Source organism: Protopterus annectens, chromosome 14.part0 (assembly GCF_019279795.1).
Source record: "Protopterus annectens isolate FY-2018-M chromosome 14.part0, PAN1.0, whole genome shotgun sequence".
Classification (NCBI taxonomy): Eukaryota; Metazoa; Chordata; order Ceratodontiformes; family Protopteridae; genus Protopterus; species Protopterus annectens.
In genome coordinates this window covers 10,897,043-10,915,904 of record NC_056748.1, presented here as the reverse complement: position 1 = coordinate 10,915,904, position 18,862 = coordinate 10,897,043, and the positions used below count along the sequence as shown (strand labels likewise).

At 43.6% G+C, this 18,862-nt stretch overlaps 1 protein-coding gene across 3 annotated transcripts in view; it reads left to right on the top strand.

Moving 5' to 3' along the window:
• The window catches only part of ADD3 (adducin 3), a 3,087,715-nt gene that overhangs the window by 1,187,379 nt on the left and 1,881,474 nt on the right, over nucleotides 1-18,862 (top strand). The window lies entirely within an intron of this gene.

Below are 18,862 nucleotides of genomic sequence, written 5' to 3'. Positions count from 1 at the left end.
ATGCATACGCATGTTATGCTGGCCATGTGACTGTCAGGGCATTATGGTCTAGATTTACAAGTGTGGCATTGCTAATGCTTCAGTTATACATCATATTTTATTCTGTTAAATTAATTTCATGTTTTGCTTCTGAAGCCCATCCAGTTTGTTAAAAAAAATTAGGTTCAAGTGCTCAAAACACTGACAATATTTTAGACAGTATTAATGGGATTTATTGGCAGCGAACATATTTTTGGGACAACACTAATGTTAAGTCATAATATACCAGCATTAATCATAATGTTAGGATGTAAACTTTAGGTTATTTTTTTAAGGTCAAACCCAGCATCTTTTATTTGTGAATTAACTTGATTTTGTTTAAATAATTGTTTTATATCTGATGAACAAATATACAGACAAACTTTGGAACAGTAATGATGGTAAGGTTTGCCACTTCATGTGCAAATGTAACAATGGATTTATTGGAGTACATGTATAATACTGACTTCCTTAAAAATAATTTTTTGTATTTGTTATATTGATAATTTACTTATTATTGGATAGTGTGATGTAAATGAGTTTTACATGTTTTTAAATAATCTGAAGGTTAATGGATTTGGTTTGAAATTTGTGTTGCAAGAAATTGAACTAATTTTTAGACTCAACTCTGATTGGTGCTTTAGATAAAAATGGTAAACACAGCATTATATAGAAAAGAGTATAATGCCTGTACTTAACATTAATGCTGTTCCAAAAATATGTTATCTTAACTTCCATTGAAGGGTTGCTGTTAGTCTGATAACTTGAGTAACTGTAAAACATATGTTAGTCCACTAAATTGAATCATTTCACTTCTATGTTCCATTGATTTTTCTGTTAGTAGACTGACATGACTGTCCTTTCTTTTGTTTTTTGTTTTTTTACTGAAGGGAGTTGAAGAACAATAGAGCTTATAGTGTGGTGGTGTAAAGAAAAATAGTGCCACTTTCATATACCAGTTTATAGTAATGAAGTAAATGCCAGGGTTTTGTCTTAATAGGTTTGCATAGTCAGGCCAGTAGACTTGTGTATCTGTCTTAAGTCTGTGTATTTGTTTGTTTCACACGTTCCTCATGCATGACCTGAGCATATTTCTCAACTTGGCAAAAGAAATCTGGACAAAGCCTAAAACAGTAGGGGGAAAAAGGATGCCCTGTAGCAGCAGAATGGATGCAAACTTGCATCTTATACAATGACCCCCCCCATTAATATTCAAAAACGTGCACACTGATTGGTCAGCATGCACGTTGTAAATCAGAGTTATAGTAATAGAAAAAGGTCCGGTCGCCCAGACTTTTTCCATTGCTATAACTCTTTTTTTTTACAGCAATGGAGAACGCAGGATCTCCATTGCTTCACACTGTGTCGCTATGTTAAATGAGTTTAACATAGCGAGACAGCTTTAAAAAAGCAACAGAGATTCTCCGTTGCTTTTTTTAAAGCTGTCTCACTATGTTGAACTCATTTAACAGAGCAAAACAGTTTTTAAAAAGCAACGGAGATCTTGCTTTCTCCGTTGCTTTTTTCAAAACTGTCTCGCTATGTTAAATGGGTTTAACATAGTGAGACAGCTTTAAAAAAGCAACTGATATTCTCCATTGCTTTTTTTAAAGCTGTCTCGCTATGCTAAACTCATTTAACATAGCAAAATAGTTTTTAAAAAGCAACGGAGATCTTGCTTTCTCTGTTGCTTTTGCCTACAGCTCTGATGTACTGCGTAGGCATGCACAATACATCAGAACTGCCACAGAATACCAGACAGCTGCGGAAGGGCAGCAAGGAGGCATTATACAATGCCATTATTTAAGAAAAGTAATTATTTTTTTTCTTAAATAATGTCGTATAATATAGCAATAACCCATGCCTGGGTGTGGGTAATGGTGGATTTACCCACGATTGGCTTTGTTTGGCCACTCGGGCTTCGCCCTCGTGACCAAACCACACCAACCGTGGGTAAATCCAGCATTACCCACACCCAGGTGTGGGTTATTGCTATATTAAATCATAGGCTGTATCACTGGTGTCATAGGAGCCCCTACGTCTTTTTTACAGTTGGGCAAGTTTTGGACAAGATAATTACCATCATTCATGGTCAAAAGCACTGAAAGATTCCCTGCTCCCCCAGCATGTTTTTTTTTTTGTGCAAATGCCTGTTTTACTGCTGACTTTGAGACATTAAATGTGGAGTAGTTAGAGAATCATAATTTTTATAATTTCTCAATGCTCACTTTCTCTTTTCAGTAAGTAGTCCTTGTTTATTTTCACGCATTACAAAATATCGTGTACTGTACCTGACTGAGAACCTCTTCTCTGACCAGTATGCAAAATAAAAAATAGTTGCAGTATAGATCTGTGTCTTCCCTGCACATTTGTCTGATACTCATTGTAGCAGCACCAAGCAGCACTGTCAGCAAAATTGCTAATGGCTGCGTAGTAAGCATGGTACAGAAAAGTAATAATATAATTTTCTGCCTGCATCTGCAGTTGTTCTTGAATGTCTTAGTCATCATTCTAAGCCTTCTCATGAGTAGACTTGCATGAAAGAAACTGCAGAATAAGCACTCTAATCTCTAGGTACATTTTAAGGGGCTTCTAGGGCCCAATATACATACCGGAGTCAGCAGTGAACAAGTTCCTTACTGCAGTAATGGATGTGATGAGCAACTTAGTGTATTAGCATTACTGGGTTATGCCAGGTACCTGTGGGAACAGAAAAACGGCTGATAACTAAAAAAAAGAAAAAAAATTGTACTTCATCATTGAAAATGTATCCTCAAGCAGCAGGTGTATTTAATTTGTGCAGGTGTTCCAAGAGGAGGAGGGGCCTGACTTCAGTAATTGGTATTGCTCCGTAGGTTTATGTATGTGTGTAAACAGAGTTACGTACAACAGGCCCAGTAATGATAGAATGAGCTATTTTCCTCACTCTTTCTGCATCTCCTCATTAGTCTGTATTTGACCTCCCATGCAGGTCAAATGTCTGTCTCTTAAACACGATCTGATAAATTCAGCTTGTATTAATTACATTTTTGAAATTTGGGAGGGGACCTCACAGCTCTGGACCATAAGTGGACCTCTCCTTTAGCTTTGGATTTCTTCAGCAATAAACATCGACTGTGGTTGAAGGAATCAGTTTGTAATAAATCAAAATATTTGTGATGCAGAATAAATTGGGTTATTTGTTATGAAACTGAATATCAGAAAATAGTACTAATCAGATTATTAGAGTTTCAAAAGGTGATTGGTACAGGAAGGATCGTGTAACCATGGCAACATTGATAACTTTTGTTCAGAGGATGGTTGAGAATAGATGAAGGTGATTGTTGCCTGTTCCACTCTTGGATCATATTAAGTTTTGCAGTATTGATCGGTATTTATTGAAATCATTACTCAAAATTAGTTTTAAGAGAGGTCTTCCAAGGTGGCTGCACCTTGAGTAAGAGCTTAATTTCAGCTTTTCCAGTGTAAAAAAAAAAAACTCAAAAAAAAAAGAGAGAGAGAGAGACAGTGATTTTGCCTTTTTGGGTAAGTTTCAGTAACTGACTAGGAAGTGTACTATCTGGATGCCAGCAAAAAAGAAATTCAGAGAATCTGAAAATCATTCACAAAAGGTTGAGGAGAAAACACTGGCTGGAATCCTTCAGCTGTTAAGCAAAAAGCCAAATCAAACAAATGGTGCCTTCCAAACAAAATCCAGAGGTAAATCCCCCTTCCCATAGTTGGGGAACCAATTCAAAAAAACCTTAGTAGTGTACAAGTTCATGGCTTACTAGAAAAAAATTAGCAGTGTTTCTGTTGAAGTACCACCTTCTCCAAAAGAATATAGCAGTGGAAAGATATCCTTCCATATCACTGTTGCAGTATGCCTTACAATAGGGACCCCTGCCAAGGGAAGCCTGATATCCGGATAGTATACGAAAGTCTATAAGTTGCAAATGGCATGCCATACATCACATGTATGCTCCCTTCACATGGCATAAGGCATAAAGGTGACATCCAGATGTACCATCTTCAGAGCTTCTTTGCCAACAAACACCATCTTCAATCATCAGTCTGAACGCTTATTCATCTGCTGGTTTCTACCACTTTCCGATTAGTGCCCCATTGGGGTTTTTGTTTTTTTTCTCATGTTTGCCTTGTTTTTGGTTGTTTGGTTTCATGTCATCCAGAAAGGGGAAATGCCAATATGGGAAACGGATTCCACATAAAGATCATCGCAAGCAGTATTTGTTTTGTTTAAGCACTTCCCACAGTCGTTTGTCTTATGAGATTTGTCAGTCCTTTGTCCCTAAGATATTGTGTACTCTGCTTTCTTCCATTGCCATTTACCTTGAGAAACAATTACCTAAATTGTTGGCTAAGGATACCATGGAAGGATGTTCCTGGCCCGAGGGCCAGCCACCTGCGAAGAAAAAGGCCAAGAAAGTCAGGCATGATCCTTCAGCTGCACCTCCTCCACTGGGCATCTGTCTTGAGGCTGGTGAAAGTGTGAAGGATTATACAGTTTCTTTCTTTGATTCCTCTGCCATGACTGCTTCAGAATGGACCCAATGTCATGCACATTCATCGAAGATTGGAATATGTCCACTTTGGATGTACAGGGGGAACTGTGGCTGGTTATTATTGAAGGGCCTAGGGTTATTCCTCAGATTTTAGTGAAGGAAGAGATTGTGACTATCATTACTGAGTGCCATCAGGGGTCAGAGCCTCCAAAATGTTTTGAGGCATACATCCCACTCAGAAAGAAACAAAATAGTAAACATATTTCACTTGCTCCTAGAGCGCTTCAGAGTGAATGGCAAAATCTCAAAGCCTTTTTAATGCCCCCATGCCTGTTAAGCCTGCACAGGGTGTTTCTGGTCCTGCTTCCCCTGGTCTTTTGCTCCTTTTAAAAGACCCAGGATGCAGGATTCTTCTAAGGAGGATGCTGCTGATTCTGACAGAGTCCCTGATGTATTCCTCCCAGATTCCTTTACCTCTTGACTATGGTTCTGAGGAGAAAAAGTCCATCAGTCCTGATTCTCCTTTTAAGGAGATTTCATTTTGTGATACTGGCTCCAGCGTGATGGAATTTTTCAAATGGGACTGTGCTGATGTGCCCGATGTTCAGAAGAGTTACTATGAACTTCTACAAATGGAGCCTCCTAGACCCTCTGCTGTACATGCAGCCTTTCCACTGCTTCTCAGGCTCCTGATTCCCAACCCACTTCTCCCAAAAAACATGACAGGTTTTATAAAGTGCCTGAGGACTGCCGACCCCTCTGCAGTGTCAGTGGCTTCTGATAAGCCTTCCAAATTGTTGTCTTCCACAAAATTACTGCCATCTGATAAGGATTGCACAACCATTTAGAGACTGGATAAGAAAGTGTATAGTATATGTCTGCTACCCTAGCCTTTAGAGTTAACTATCAGACACACATGACTAAATATGTTTTGGCTGTTCTCTCCCAAGCCTGTCAGGCTATTTCTGATCAATCTTATTCTGTGGGGAAGGGCTGTGCTCTTGCTTTGCTTGGGATGTCCTCTCAAGTAGCTTGCCATTCCATTAAGTGATGCTGTAATGCAGCTAATGCTTCATCTTGGGCCGCTGATGTTTGATCTGTTTTGAAGAGGTTTTCCTGGCTCAGACTTCAGCCTCTGCCTGGTGATATCAAGGCTAAACTGATGGATACTCCTCTAGATAATAAGCATTTGTTTGGTGGTGCTGCTGCAGAGTTGTTTAAGTCCTTGCAAGATAAGGGCAAGGCCTTATAGGAGTTGAAGCTCATTTTGTTTCACCTTTGCTCAAGTTTCAGACCAATTACCCTAATAAGCCTGCTTTTGTTCATAGACTGTCTCGCCCTCCTCCCAAAGGTAAGAAAGGTGGTAGAAGGACTTCCCTTGCTAATGCTACCCAAACTCCTTCTCAGAAGCCTCCTTTTAATGACAAACCAGGTGCTCTCTGACTACCCTAACCCTGCTCTTCTAAGTGACATTCCTCTTTCTCTCCACCTATCTCTGTCCCTTCCTATTTGGCTACAGATCACTCAAGACTCCTGGGGTCTTACATAATTCGCCAGCTATTATATGGTTTGGAAATCTCTTCCCCCTTTTTCTGGGCATTCCTCAGAAACAACTGCCCTTTTTTCCACAGGTGCTTCAAGGCCTGTTGGCTCAGAAAACTATTCAGGAAGTTCCAGTTCCTCTAAAGGGGAAGGGGTTTTATGCCAAAATGTTCTTGGTTTCCCGAAAAGAAGGCACTTGGAGACCCATTTTGGATCTATCTCAGCTGAACACTTTTGAAGGTCCCTTCCTTTTGGATGCTGCCCCTTCAAATCTTGTTTCCTTTGCTACTTCCTCTGGCTTTTCTAGTTTTCCTAGACCTCAAGAATGCTTATCTACATATTCCTATGCATCCCCTTTTCAGGAAGTTATGATTCTCTGTTGCTTCCTGGCATTTTCAGTTCTCTGCTTTGCCCTTTGGCCTCTGCTGCCCTAAGGGTCTTCAGCAAATGCCTTGCTCCTGTGATTGCTTTCTGCAGGCTAAGGGGGTTACATGTCTTTCCCTACCTAGATGACCTGCTTATTCAAGCTCCCTTTCCAGAAATCTTACTTCAGCATCTACACTTTGCTATTTCTCTCCTGCAAAACCTGGGGTTCACTATAAATTTCCAAGAAGTCTTTCCTGACCACTTCTCAGGATCATGTTTTTCTGGATTGCAAGATCCAGAGTGTTCCAATGCCTCCTCCCAAGGAATTAACTCTCATTGCCTTCTTTCAGTCCCTTCTTCCTCTGGCTTCAGTCACAGCCAGACACTTTGAGAACTCTGGGTTCCATGGCTTCCACTATTCCTATGCTTCCTGTAGCCAAGCTCCACATGAGAAAGCTCAAGTGATTTCTAAAGTCAGTTTGGCTTTAACACTCTCATCCTTTAAATTTTGTAGTCCCTCTTCTTTCATGCCTCAGGCTGGAACGTAAGTGGTGGATTCATCACTTGTCCCTCAATCCAGGGCTTACTTTTCAACCTCCTCTCCCTTCTCAAGAACCTTTCACAGAAGTCTCGGACGTGGGATAGGGGCCTCCTTCAGCCCTCTGAAGGTGCAGGGCACTTGGTCGCTTCAACAAAAGAAAGGCCATATCAATGTCAAACTGATGAGAGCTCTTTTGCTTGCCCTTCAGGCTTTACATTCTCTTTTCCTTCCAGGCCCCTCTCAAGATTCTGACAGACAATACCACAGTGATATGTGGTATGTCAACAAGCAGTGGGGGGGCAAGAACTTTTCTCTTATGCAGATTAGCTCTTCAGGTTTGGTATCTAGCTGTCTATATCAGGTGATCCTTCAGGTAGTTTACATTCCCTCAGATCAGAACATTGTGGCAGATTCCCTGAGCAGGTCCATAACACAGTCTTACGAGTGGATGCTTCAAAGGGATGCATTTCTGGACATTGTCTGCCAGTTGTGTACTCCTCAAGTAGATCTTTTTGCCTTCCCTTTGAACAGACAGCTTCCTTTTTTTTGTGCCAGCGTCCCATGTCCTCTGGCCTGGAAGGTGGATGCCATCTCTCTTTCCTGGAAAGAGATGTTTTTTATGCCTCTCCCTCCTTCCTCTTGTTCAAGATTCAACAGGATGCTCCAAAAAATCTTGCTGGCAACTTCCTTTGGGCCCAGACAGCACTGGTTCCCTTTTTTTCTGTATCTAGCCAAGGGCAATCCTCACAAGTTACCTTTCAGGGTGCACTTAGACAAGACAAGGGATCTCTCATCCATCCCCACCTGTCCACTCTCCAGCTGACATTGTGGGTGATAGGATTTTGATCCCCTTCAGACAACATTTTTCTGAGGACGTGCTTCAGGTACTGTAGGAGGCCAAGAAATCCTCCCCTTTGGCCTCTAGGTTTGAGACTAAACAGTTACTTAAAGGTGTCAATGTTAGGTAGTCCAGTCTCACCTTCATTTTTACGTATGAGTTTCAGCTCCGACTCAGCCGATTTACAAGCTGGAAGACTTCTGGTTGGCTCATGGCTAACCAGGTATCCCATGGTGCACCAGTGCAATCCCCAGATCTCGTTTGCCACGTCGACGAGTTTGGATGTGCTTCTCTTGGCTCTGGCTAAGTTTTTGCAATTTTTATTATTCTAGTATATTTTTGCATAGTTATTGAATATATACATTATAGGGCTTTATCTTTATTGTCTTGTGGTTTTTGTGTGACCTTATTAGTGGCATCCTGTGTACCGGTAGTTAGGCGCAATTGCGCTTTACCTAAATCATTAGTTTTGGCAGTTTGGCCTTTTTCCTGTTATTTACAGTTAGGATTTACCTACATTGCCTTGTGGCCTTGTGTGAATAGTATTAGTAGTCTCCTGTATTTCAGTAGTTAGACGCAGTTGCGTTTTTCTTGTCTAGAGAGTTAGTTTGGCAAGTTCACCGTTTTTAATCAATAGGGGCTTCTATTGATTATTTTCCTGTCAAGCGATTATTGTTGACTGGTGGTCTTTAGCGGGGACCCGCTAAAGTCTAAATTTCTTACAGTTGTTAATTTGCTACCCTTGAGTGCACGTGTGTGTGTGTGTGTGTGTGTGTGTGTGTGTGTGTGTGTTGTGCCTTCTTGGTCTGTTTGAATTAGAAGACCCGGTTCTTCACAGGGCTCGGCCCGTTTAACTTAGAGGACCTAGTCCTCGTGTGCTTTCACTGTATTTTATTTAATTTTTTTTCCTGTGTGACTGAATCTGTCTATTGTTTAGTGGAAAATCTAGTTTTCTATCTTACTCCAGGCTAGGCCCGTTTACCTTAGAGGACCTAGTCCTCGTGTAATTTGTCTGCAGGGCTAGGCCCATTTTAGTTAGAGGACCTAGTCAACAGTCATTCTCTTTCTCTTTCCCCTCTGGTTGCTTGTGGGTTGCAATGTCCTCTGGGTTTAAAAAATGTATGAAGTGCTCCCAGAAACTGTCTTTGACGATGGCCACAGTAGCTGTGTCTGCTGTTTGGGAGCCATCCATTTGCAAGAATCATGTTTGTTCTGTCATGCTTTCTCTCCTAGAGTGTTGCAGGAGAGAAAGAACAAACGGATACAAAGGGGTCTTTTGAAGCCAACCTTCGAGGAGGCTTTGTCTGGTTCTTCGGCTTCTTCGTCTAAGTCTTCAAAGTCAAGATCTGACTCAAAATCTAATGGTTCAAAAAGGCCTTCTCCGGCACTGGCTAGTGTTAAGGAGCCACCTGCCAAATTAATAAAACCTACCTCCTCGACTCCTTAGTCTTCGGAGCTGAGGGAGAGCACTGTGGTTTCGGAGTCGGTCACAGATACTTCGGTGCCGACTGCTGAATCCTTGCAAATAGTTGACTCTGCCTCTCAGAGCCAGTCTGTAGAGTCCCTACTGGTCTCTTTGATGGTCAAGTCTGCAGTGCCTGCTAGGTCGAGATCCCAAACCTTCTTTTTCAGGTCTTTCAGGAGTCTTTCAAAAGAAGATGTGGAGAGGGTAGTACTGAGACTCCTCAAGTCGTCTGCCCTGCCTAAAATTTTGTTGGCTCTGACCCATTCGGCTTTGGAGCCACTCAAACCAGTCTTGTCTCCTTCCGTGATTCCTCCTCTGAGCCATGTTGGTTTTTTGGAGCCGGAGTGCTTGTTACCAACAGAGGAACCCTCGGTCCCGACTCCCCTTGCTGTTGCATTGGAGCCAAGTTCGGTTCCGACACGTTCGGTTCCGTCCGTTATGTCCAGGGACCAAAGCTCTTCTGTCGGCGCCGAGGGGGAGGGTTTGAATTGATCTTTGTCTGTTCCAAGCCTTCCTCTCGGTGCGTCCGCCAGGGTGAGCTCGGACCCTGCATCTGTCTCGGAGCTGATGGCTCTGGCTCCAGCACAGTCCTTTGTCTCTTCTGAGGGGGACATTCTTTGTAGCTGGAGAGATCTGCTTCTGAGGTGATGAGGAGTGTGCTGTCACAATCTACAGCCCCTGCCAGTGGTATAAGCACCCCCCCCCCAGGGCTTCCACTTCAGTCTCAGTCCCTACTCTCTCCGGAGACAGCAGAGACCCACAGCTTCAGGAGCCACTGACTGGTGGCCCCCACTCTTCTGGGGCCATCCCCAGAAGGTCCTTTTGAGGAGCCCCCGTGGAAGAGAGTATGCAAGAGGAAGCATATTGACTCCCAGGATGAGTCTCTGACATCGGACACTGACCTCGATGAGTCAGAGGGGTGTCCCCTGAGCCGTCCTCTGATGATGTCTCCTTTGTGGACATTCTAGAGATCCTTAAACAGAGGTGCAACTGGCCCACTGTCAACCCTTCTGATGAGGAGTGTGTGTACCTGATGGCTTTCGGGTCTCACCCCCCTGCCTCTTGGGTGTCTCCACCTTTCGACGAGCTAATGGATCTGGTTAGTCGGAAGGTGTGGGATACTCCCGATGCTATGGAGCCAGTACCTAGAAGACCAAATAAGTTCCTGTCTCCCCCTCCTGGAAAATAATTCTTGTCTAAGGGCATTCCCGTAAATGCCATGGTGGTGGTGGCAGTCACGAAGAAGGAGTTGACGGAGACTTCTTCCTCTATTCATCAACCAAACAAGGAGTAGACAGACGGACAGATTTGGGAAGTGCATATTTAGTTCAGCGGCCTTTACACTTAGATCCCTGAACTGTCTTACCCATTTCATGAGGTTGCAGAGGGATCTCCTCAAAGCGTTTGGAGATTTCATACAGGGTGCTTGTCCTGAGGGAGCCCCGGATAGGGTCTCTGCTCAGTTGTCCACCCTAAATTCTGTAGTTAACTCCTCCATGCGGCCCATATTTCATGCGGCTGATGGAGCGAGCAGAGCAGCAGGTTCAGGAGTTGCCCTTAGGCGCCACTCCTGGATGCGCTTGTGTAATTTTGCAGAGCCATTTAAGTCCACCTTCACCAACGCCCCATTTGATGATTCCTCCTTGTTTGGTTCCAAGGTGAAAGATACACTTACTCTGTGTGAACAGGAAGGAAGACTCTGTCATGGGAGTCTGTTTTACCATTCCCTCTCGACCCATACCCCAAAGGTCAAGGAGGGATGTAAGATGTGGTTCAAAAAGTCCCAGAGGGTCTTTCCAGATACACAGAGTGAATCCTCCTTCATAGGCAGAGGAGGAGGAAATGGTAGACATTGCCCTAGAGGCAGGGGCGGTCCGCATTATCAGCAAGGCCATGGTTCCTTTCGAGGGTGGCCTTATCAGTGCTCCTGATGTGGGGCCCAGTGGGGCCCAACTGCATTTCTCTGGGGCCAGTCGGGGGTCGCATCTCTTTGTATCCAGAAGCCTGGCTAAATATAACCCAAGACAAGTGGGTACAAAGAGTTGTTACCAGAGGCTATATTATACCCTTTTCCCTTCCACTGTTTGTTCCCAAGAGGATCCCAGATGTTCCACCTAATCACAGGGATCAGGCAACTGTGGAGATCAACAAGTTGCTCTCAAAAAGAGTCATCCAGCCCGTGCCAGCAGACCAGATAGAATCCAGAACTTACTTCAGGTTCTTTTTAGTCCCAAAATGAACCGGAGACTGGAGGCCAATGTTGGACCTCAGCAGATTAAACAAATCCATGAAAAAGGACAAGTTTCAGATGGTAACACTGCAGTCGATACTCCCATTGTTAGGGAAAGACTATTGGATGCGCTCTCTAGATCTCCAAGACACCTACTACCATATAAAAATGGACATGGCGTCAAGGAGGTATCTGCACTTCCAGCTTGGAGCCAGCCATTATCAGTTTCGTGCTCTGCCCTTTGGTCTCACCACATCACCCAGGGTGTTCACCAAATGCATGGCAGTAGTGACAGCTCACCTGAGATGTCAGGGATTCCAGGTGTTTCCATATTTGGACGACTGGCTCCTGACCACCCCCACCAGGCATCTCCTTCTCCAAAACAGGGACACCACCATCCAGCTTTGTGCTCAACTAGGGATCTCCTTAAATTGGGAAAAATCTGCATTAATGCCCTCCCAATCTGTGATTTTTATAGGCGCAGAGATAGACACAGTGGATATGACAGTTCGTCTTCCCGCTTAAAGAGCACAAAACCTCATCACACAAGTTTAGCGACTTCTCCCACTTCGGAAGGTCAAAGCAAAGTGGATTCTTCAACTTCTTGGAATGATGGCCTCAACCATTCTGTTAATACCTCTAGCCAGGTTGCATATGAGAATCCTTCAATGGCTCCTGTTCTCCCAGTGGTTGTTCCAATATCTACCACTGAATCATTCTATTCTGCTGACAGAATCATGCAAAAAGGACCTTCGTTGGTAGATAGCCCCCAACAACTTGTTCACGGAAGCTCCTTTTGAGCCTGCCCAACCCGTTGCCACTGTGACCATGGATGCTTCCCAAGCCAGGTGGGGGGCATTATCTGGGCAGGATGGTCCACGGCACACGTCAAGAACACGAGGCTCATCCTGCGTATCAATGTTCTTGAGATGAGAGTGGTGCTTCTGGCATTGCAAGCACTTCAGGGCCTTCTTCCTCCAGGGACGATTGCGATACAGTCAGACAACATGTCGGTTGTGTGGTATATCAACAAACAGGGCGGTACCAGATCTTACCCACTGTGTCGAGAGGCCATGCGAGTTTGGGAATGGGCGATTTCTTCCCAGCGCTTTCTGGTGGCAATGCACATTCCAGGGACAACCAACATGATAGCCGACAAGCTGAGCCGGGCAGTCCTGCTGCCCCACGAGTGGTCTCTGAAATGGGAAATAATGGAACAGATTTTCTGAAAATGGGGACCACCTTGCTGCGACCTTTTTGCCAGCCCAGTCAATGCCAAGTGCAGCAGTTATTTTTCCCTAATTCCCCCTCTGGGGGGAAGCACCCAGAGATGCTCTGGTACACGATTGGCCCACGGGACTTCTCTGTGCCTTCCCTCCATTCCCTCTTATCCCCAAAGTGATACAGAAAGCCAACTGACTGGGAAGCAAGTTGATCCTCATTGCTGCTTACTGGCCTCGTTAGGTCTGGTTTCCCATCCTCGAGCCTCTTTTCCTAGACTATCCTTGGATCCTGGACCTAGTTCCAGATCTATTGACCCACATGTCTGGTTCACTGCACCCCTCTCTCCACACCCTCAAATTGACCGCTTGGCTGATCCAGTTCCAACTCTAGTCAGGCTTCATGATGTTTCATCATCAATGTCCCATATTCTTTTATCCTCACATAAACCATCAACCAGAAGGCTGTATGACAGTAAGTGGAAAAGGTTCTCTATTTGGGCACAGAAAATGAAAGTGGATCCTTACACCGCTCCCGTTCCCATATTTCTGGAATTCCTTTCAGAACTTTTTCAGCAGGGATCTGCCGCAGCCACCATCAAAGTACAATTGGTGGCTATTTCACATTTTTATTTGGGATCTCCCAATGTTAACCTTATGTCGCATAAGTTATGTAAACCTTTCTTGAGAGGAACCACCTTGCTGAGACCACCTTTACCAGAACCTGTAGCTTCTTGGTACTTAAATTGTGTGTTGTCCAAACTAACATCCCCTCCTTTTGAACCGTCTCATTCAGCTTCCTTAAAGTACTTGTCTTGGAAGACTGTGTTTTTGGTAGCTATTACATCAGCCAGACGTGTTTCTGAGCTATAAGCCCTGTCTACTAATCCACCTTATTTAGTTTTTCATAAAGACAGGGTTTCTTTACGTATCAATCCTTCGTTTGTTCCCAAAGTTTGTTCTTCTGACACATTGAACCAGTCCATTGAGCTTCCAGTCTTCTTTCCCAATCATAGCAATGCAGCGGTATACCGATGTGCCTCAGAGTAGGGGGCTGAGGGGGCTTCTAACTGTTGTTCTTCCCTCTCTTCCCAAGGTAGTTAGGGCCTCTCCTTCTGTTTCCTGGAACAGGTTGATAGTTTTGAACAGTGTTCACAGGCTTTCAGAGTCTTCTGTGGAAGACTTGAATGTGGTGTGAAGGGATTCCTTTTTTTGGAGAGGCTTCTGAACCCTCCTTCCCTGCCCCTGATAGGTATAATAGGGTGCCCTGTTATAGGGTGCCAAATTAATGGGGGTCCAGAGTCCCAGGGCCCTGTTCTCAGGGTCCAGGGAGTTAAAAAAGGAGTTGTTAAAATTTGTTAAAAAAAAATCCTAAGCCTCTGATAAAGAGGCAAGGGCTTTTTGGGTAAGGGGGTAAGAAAGTATATACTTTCATGAGGGCTTTGCAATTTCAATTTCATATGCTGAATATCAGAGCTCTCCTCTCACAAGAATTATCTAAGGTAGATGCTTTCTAAGGAAGATGCTTGAAAGTATTGTATTGGATTTGGTTCATGTCTGAACAAGGGTGTGTCTGAACAAGTGGTGTAGTGTCTTTGCAGTGTGGTTTTCAGGCTGGGTGCCTCCTCGAGGTGGCTTAGTAGTTTCTGTTCTTGCAGCATGCATGGGTTGAAGGATCAGAATTTTATGATTTTTACCACCATTTTGGATGCTCCTTTACAGTCTGGATGTTGTTTGGGACCGCCTGTGGAAGCAGTTTAAAAGAAAATGGAGGACAAAGCTAAGTCTATGCAGACTGTTAAAGATTTTTTGCAGGCAGCCCTAAGTAGTTAGAAATTGTTTGCTAAGGGGTGGACATATCCTGCTTATGGTTCCCAGTCTAGTAGATCAGACAGTTTTCACAGAGGGCGGGGGTGGTGTTCGTAGGGTCAGGTCATCCTTCAGGCTTTCCTTACCCCTTTTCTCCAGTGGACTGGCCTGCTCGCTCCTTTGGGAGTTTCTTTTCAAAGAAAATTGGGATTTAATCACTCAAGACAAGACAGATGGGTGCTGGATATCATTCATCACGGGTACAGATTTTTTTTCCACACAATGCCCCCTTTCAAAGGCATATGCTCCTCCTCTCCACAAAGAAAAGAGGAGGCTCTCAAGCGTTTCTCAGTTACTCTCCAGGATAGGGGCTATTCAGCCAGTCCCTGTGTCAGGGCTTCTGGATCACTGATGGTACTTTTGGATCTCAAGGAAGCTTACCTTCATGTGCCCATAAAGGCTAAGTTGCAGAAAGAACACCTCTACAGCATCTGGAATATGTCAGTCTAGTACCCTCTCAAGACATGTGCTTTCTGGGTGTGAGACTGAATACAGCAGCTGCAAGGACAGTCCTTCAAGCATTAGGGTTCATGGCATCTTATTTGGACACTGTCATTCAATAAATACCTGCCTTCAAAAGGAATTCTTGTGGTGGGCTCAGGAATGTCACCTAAACAAGGGACTCTTGGGGGAGCTTCATCTAAATGGAAAGTGGATAGAAGACAGCCTGCCTGCCAGACTACAGCATCTACATATCAACATGAAGGAGATGTTAGCAGTCCAGTTTGCATTGGTGGCTTATCCTCTATGCAGCAAGCAATGATTTTATGGGAGCAACTCTGACTCTTCAGGTTTTTCTGCCAGGAGCACAGAACTCTAGCAGATGTATTAAGCAGACAATCATGGATCCCCCCTTAGTGGAAACTGGATCTTCATGTATTTCAAAAATTGACAGTGTCATGGGGAACTCCAGACATAGATCTGTTACTAAAGGTCAGACAGGACCCAAGGATGATTTTGATAGCTCCAGATTGGCCTCGCGGCCTCACTACACCACTTCTAAGGAGTCTTGTAAAGAAGCCTCCATGGCCTTTACCTCTGATTCCTCATCTGTTATCTCAGAGCTTATTCTGTGTTGAAACATGGAAGGTCTCAGCTTCCTCAACAAGTTTTAAATGTGATTATGGAAGCTAGAAGGCCTAGTACTAGGAGCCTAATTTGAGTGTGGCTCTTCAATATCTTACTGAGTTATTGGACAAAGGTTTGTCTTTCTCTTCCATAAAGATTCATGCTGCAGCAATTTCCAGCTCACTATGATTGTGACCCACCTTTGTTTATCCTTTGTTCAAGCAGTTTCTAGAGGGGCAAAGAATATAAGACCCCCTTGGGATCTCAATTTTGTGTTGGAAAACTTACTCTACAACCTTAGCTACTGCTGAATTGAAATATTTGTCATGGAAGACGGCTTTTCTGTTGGCTATTACTCTGCAAGAAGGGTGTCTGTCTGCAGGGCCCTCATGGCAGTAGAGCCCTTTTGATTTTCCATAAGGACAGGGTATCATTAATCCTTCCTTTATGCCTAAGGTGGTTTCTAGTGTGGCTTTAAACCAAACTATTCATTTGCCTACGTTTTTGCAGATCCTCAAAATAAAGGGAAAAGATTTTGCACACTTTAGATGTACACAGGCAATTGCGTTATTATTTGAGCAGGACTAAAGATTTTAGGCAGTCTCAGCAGTTACTTGTTTCTTTTGCTTTAAGTTCACAGGGCAAACCTGTGTCAAAACAAACTATTTCTAGGTGGATTGGCTTTTGCATTGCATTTTGTTATTCCCATCATGGCAAAGAGGTTCCAGCTGGGATGCATTTCTAAGGGGTGGCAACTAAGGATATTCTGGAAGCAAGCTTGGAGGTTCAGTGCATACTTTCTCTAGGCATTATCACCTGCCTATATACTCTAAGTCTAGAGCTGGTTTTGCCACAGCTGTTTTACAAGGCATGTTGTCAGCTCCTGCTACTTTATAATTTGCCAGCCTCCTCTGCTTTGGGATTCGTGTTTCAGGGTGGTTGTGTAGGTGCCTTTACATGCTTATATTTTTTGTATATATATTACTGTATATATTGTACATGTTTATTGGTGCAGGTTGTTTTGGGACTTGTCTTTTGGGTCTTCTGACATCTGGGGCAAGAAAAACATCTACATTTATGGTAGGTACAAAACTGTACTTTTTCACCAGTTGGATGTTCACAGACAGCTGCATTTCTGTTTGCAATGGACCAAATAATTTCGGAAGTCAGACCAGTTGTTCGTTTCCTTTTCTGATTCCAGATTGGGCTTACCAGTTTCTAAGGTGATATTGTCTAACTGGATTTTGAGTTGCATAGCTTTCATCTACAGCTCGGAGGGCAGAACCTTACCCCACTGGATCAAGGCTCACTCTGCCAGGTCTCTGTCTACCTCTGCAGCCTTCCAAGCCAGGGTACCAGTTGATCATATCTGTGCAGCAGCTACGTGGGCTACCCCTCACACCTTCATTACTCATTATAAATTGGATTTGGCGTCTTGGGGTAGAGCATCCTTTGGCTCCATGGTGCTCAGGAGTGTCTTCCAATGAGCCACCTAAGAATAAGGCACTAGGGACGCTGTCCCATATGTAAAAATGAAGGTGAGATTGGACCTACCTAACATAAAGAAGTTATGTACTCACCATAACGTTCCATGTTGGTAGTCCATCTCACCCTTCATTTTTACCAACCCTCCCTCCTGCCCCCATCCTGGAAGATCTGGAGGTAATATTATAAATGTCTTGGTTGGCGACCCTTTAGTATTGGTTTGTTGGTTAATGGTTTCTTTCTATTGCTAGTGAGCAGCAAACAAGATCTGGGGATTGCACTGGTGCACCATGGGATACCGGCTTAGCCACGAGCCAACCAGAAGTCTTCAAGCTTGAAAATCGGCCGAGTCAGAGCCAAGGATCAGCTCCAAACCCATATGTAAAAATGAAGGGTGAGATGGAATACCAACATGAAACATTATGGTGAGTACATAACTTCTTTTTCACATTAGGCCTCCCAGGAAGTCTGTCCTTTCTTCCTGTGGTCTTAATTTTGTTTTAGAAAAATTGACTTAGGCTCCTTTTGAGCCTGCTGCTTCAGCTTTCTTGCAGCATTGTTTTTGGAAAACTGTTCTTCTTTTGGGCATTACCATGGCCAGGCGGGTGTCTGAGCTGCAAGCCCTTATGGGTGTTCCACCCTTTTTGGTTTTCCATAAGGACAGTGTGTCCCTTCACGCTAATCCTTTTTTTAAGCACAAGGTGGTTAATGAGCTGTCTCTTAATCTTCTCTTCATTTGCCCACTTTTTTCCCTTCTCCACAATCTGCTAGTGAGAAGGTTTTGCACACTTTTGATTTGCATAGACAATCAAGATATTATTTGGGTAAAGCTAAAGCTTTTCGTAAATCTGAACAGCTTTTTGATTAGATTTGGTTGTTTCCAAGCAAACCATTTCTTCTTGTTTTTTAAAGCCATTTTTTGCTGTTCTTTTCATGGGAAGAGGCTTCCTTCTTCTGTTAAGGCTGATTCTACTAGGGATGTGGCTTCTTCTCGTATGTTTTTTAAGTATTTGGGTACTAATTCTATTCTTGAGGCAGCTACCTAGACTTCTGTGCGTACCTTTACCAGGCACTATAAGTTGGATGTGATCTCTAGGGCTAAAGTTGGTTTTGCTAGTGCCATTCTCCATGTCTTACTTGAAGGCTCTGCTGGCCCTTCCTCCTCCCAGTCTTCTTCCTGAGCTTTGTACTCTCCCTGTTGTAAGGAATACTGCAACAGTGATATGGAAAGACATAGTACAGTTTTGTAAAATCTTAACATAACAGTTTTCTTCACTGTTGCAGTATTTGCCCCCTCCTTCCTCCCCCTGGTCCTTTTTCCTTCTGGATTTGCTTGTTACCAATTTGTGTTCTTGGACTGTTGTTCCTACTAGGGCTTTTCAGTTCTGAGGATGATACATCTGGACATCACCTTATGCCCTATTCCATGCTCTGGGAGCATACATGTGATGTATGGCATAGCCTTTACAACCTAAAGGCTTTTGTACCCTTGCTGGATGTCTGGCTGCCCTTGGCAATGGGATCCGTATTGTAAGGAATACTGCAACAATGAAGAGAAGGACATCTACTGTTATGGTAAGAGTTTACACAACGGTGCTATCCTTTGCAGTATCAAACAGCAGAAAGGTGGTTAAAATGAAAGTAGGACCATTGCAGCTTCTTCTTGTATGAAGACATCTCTTTATTTGTAAATATTACTTTACAGGCAGATGAGCACT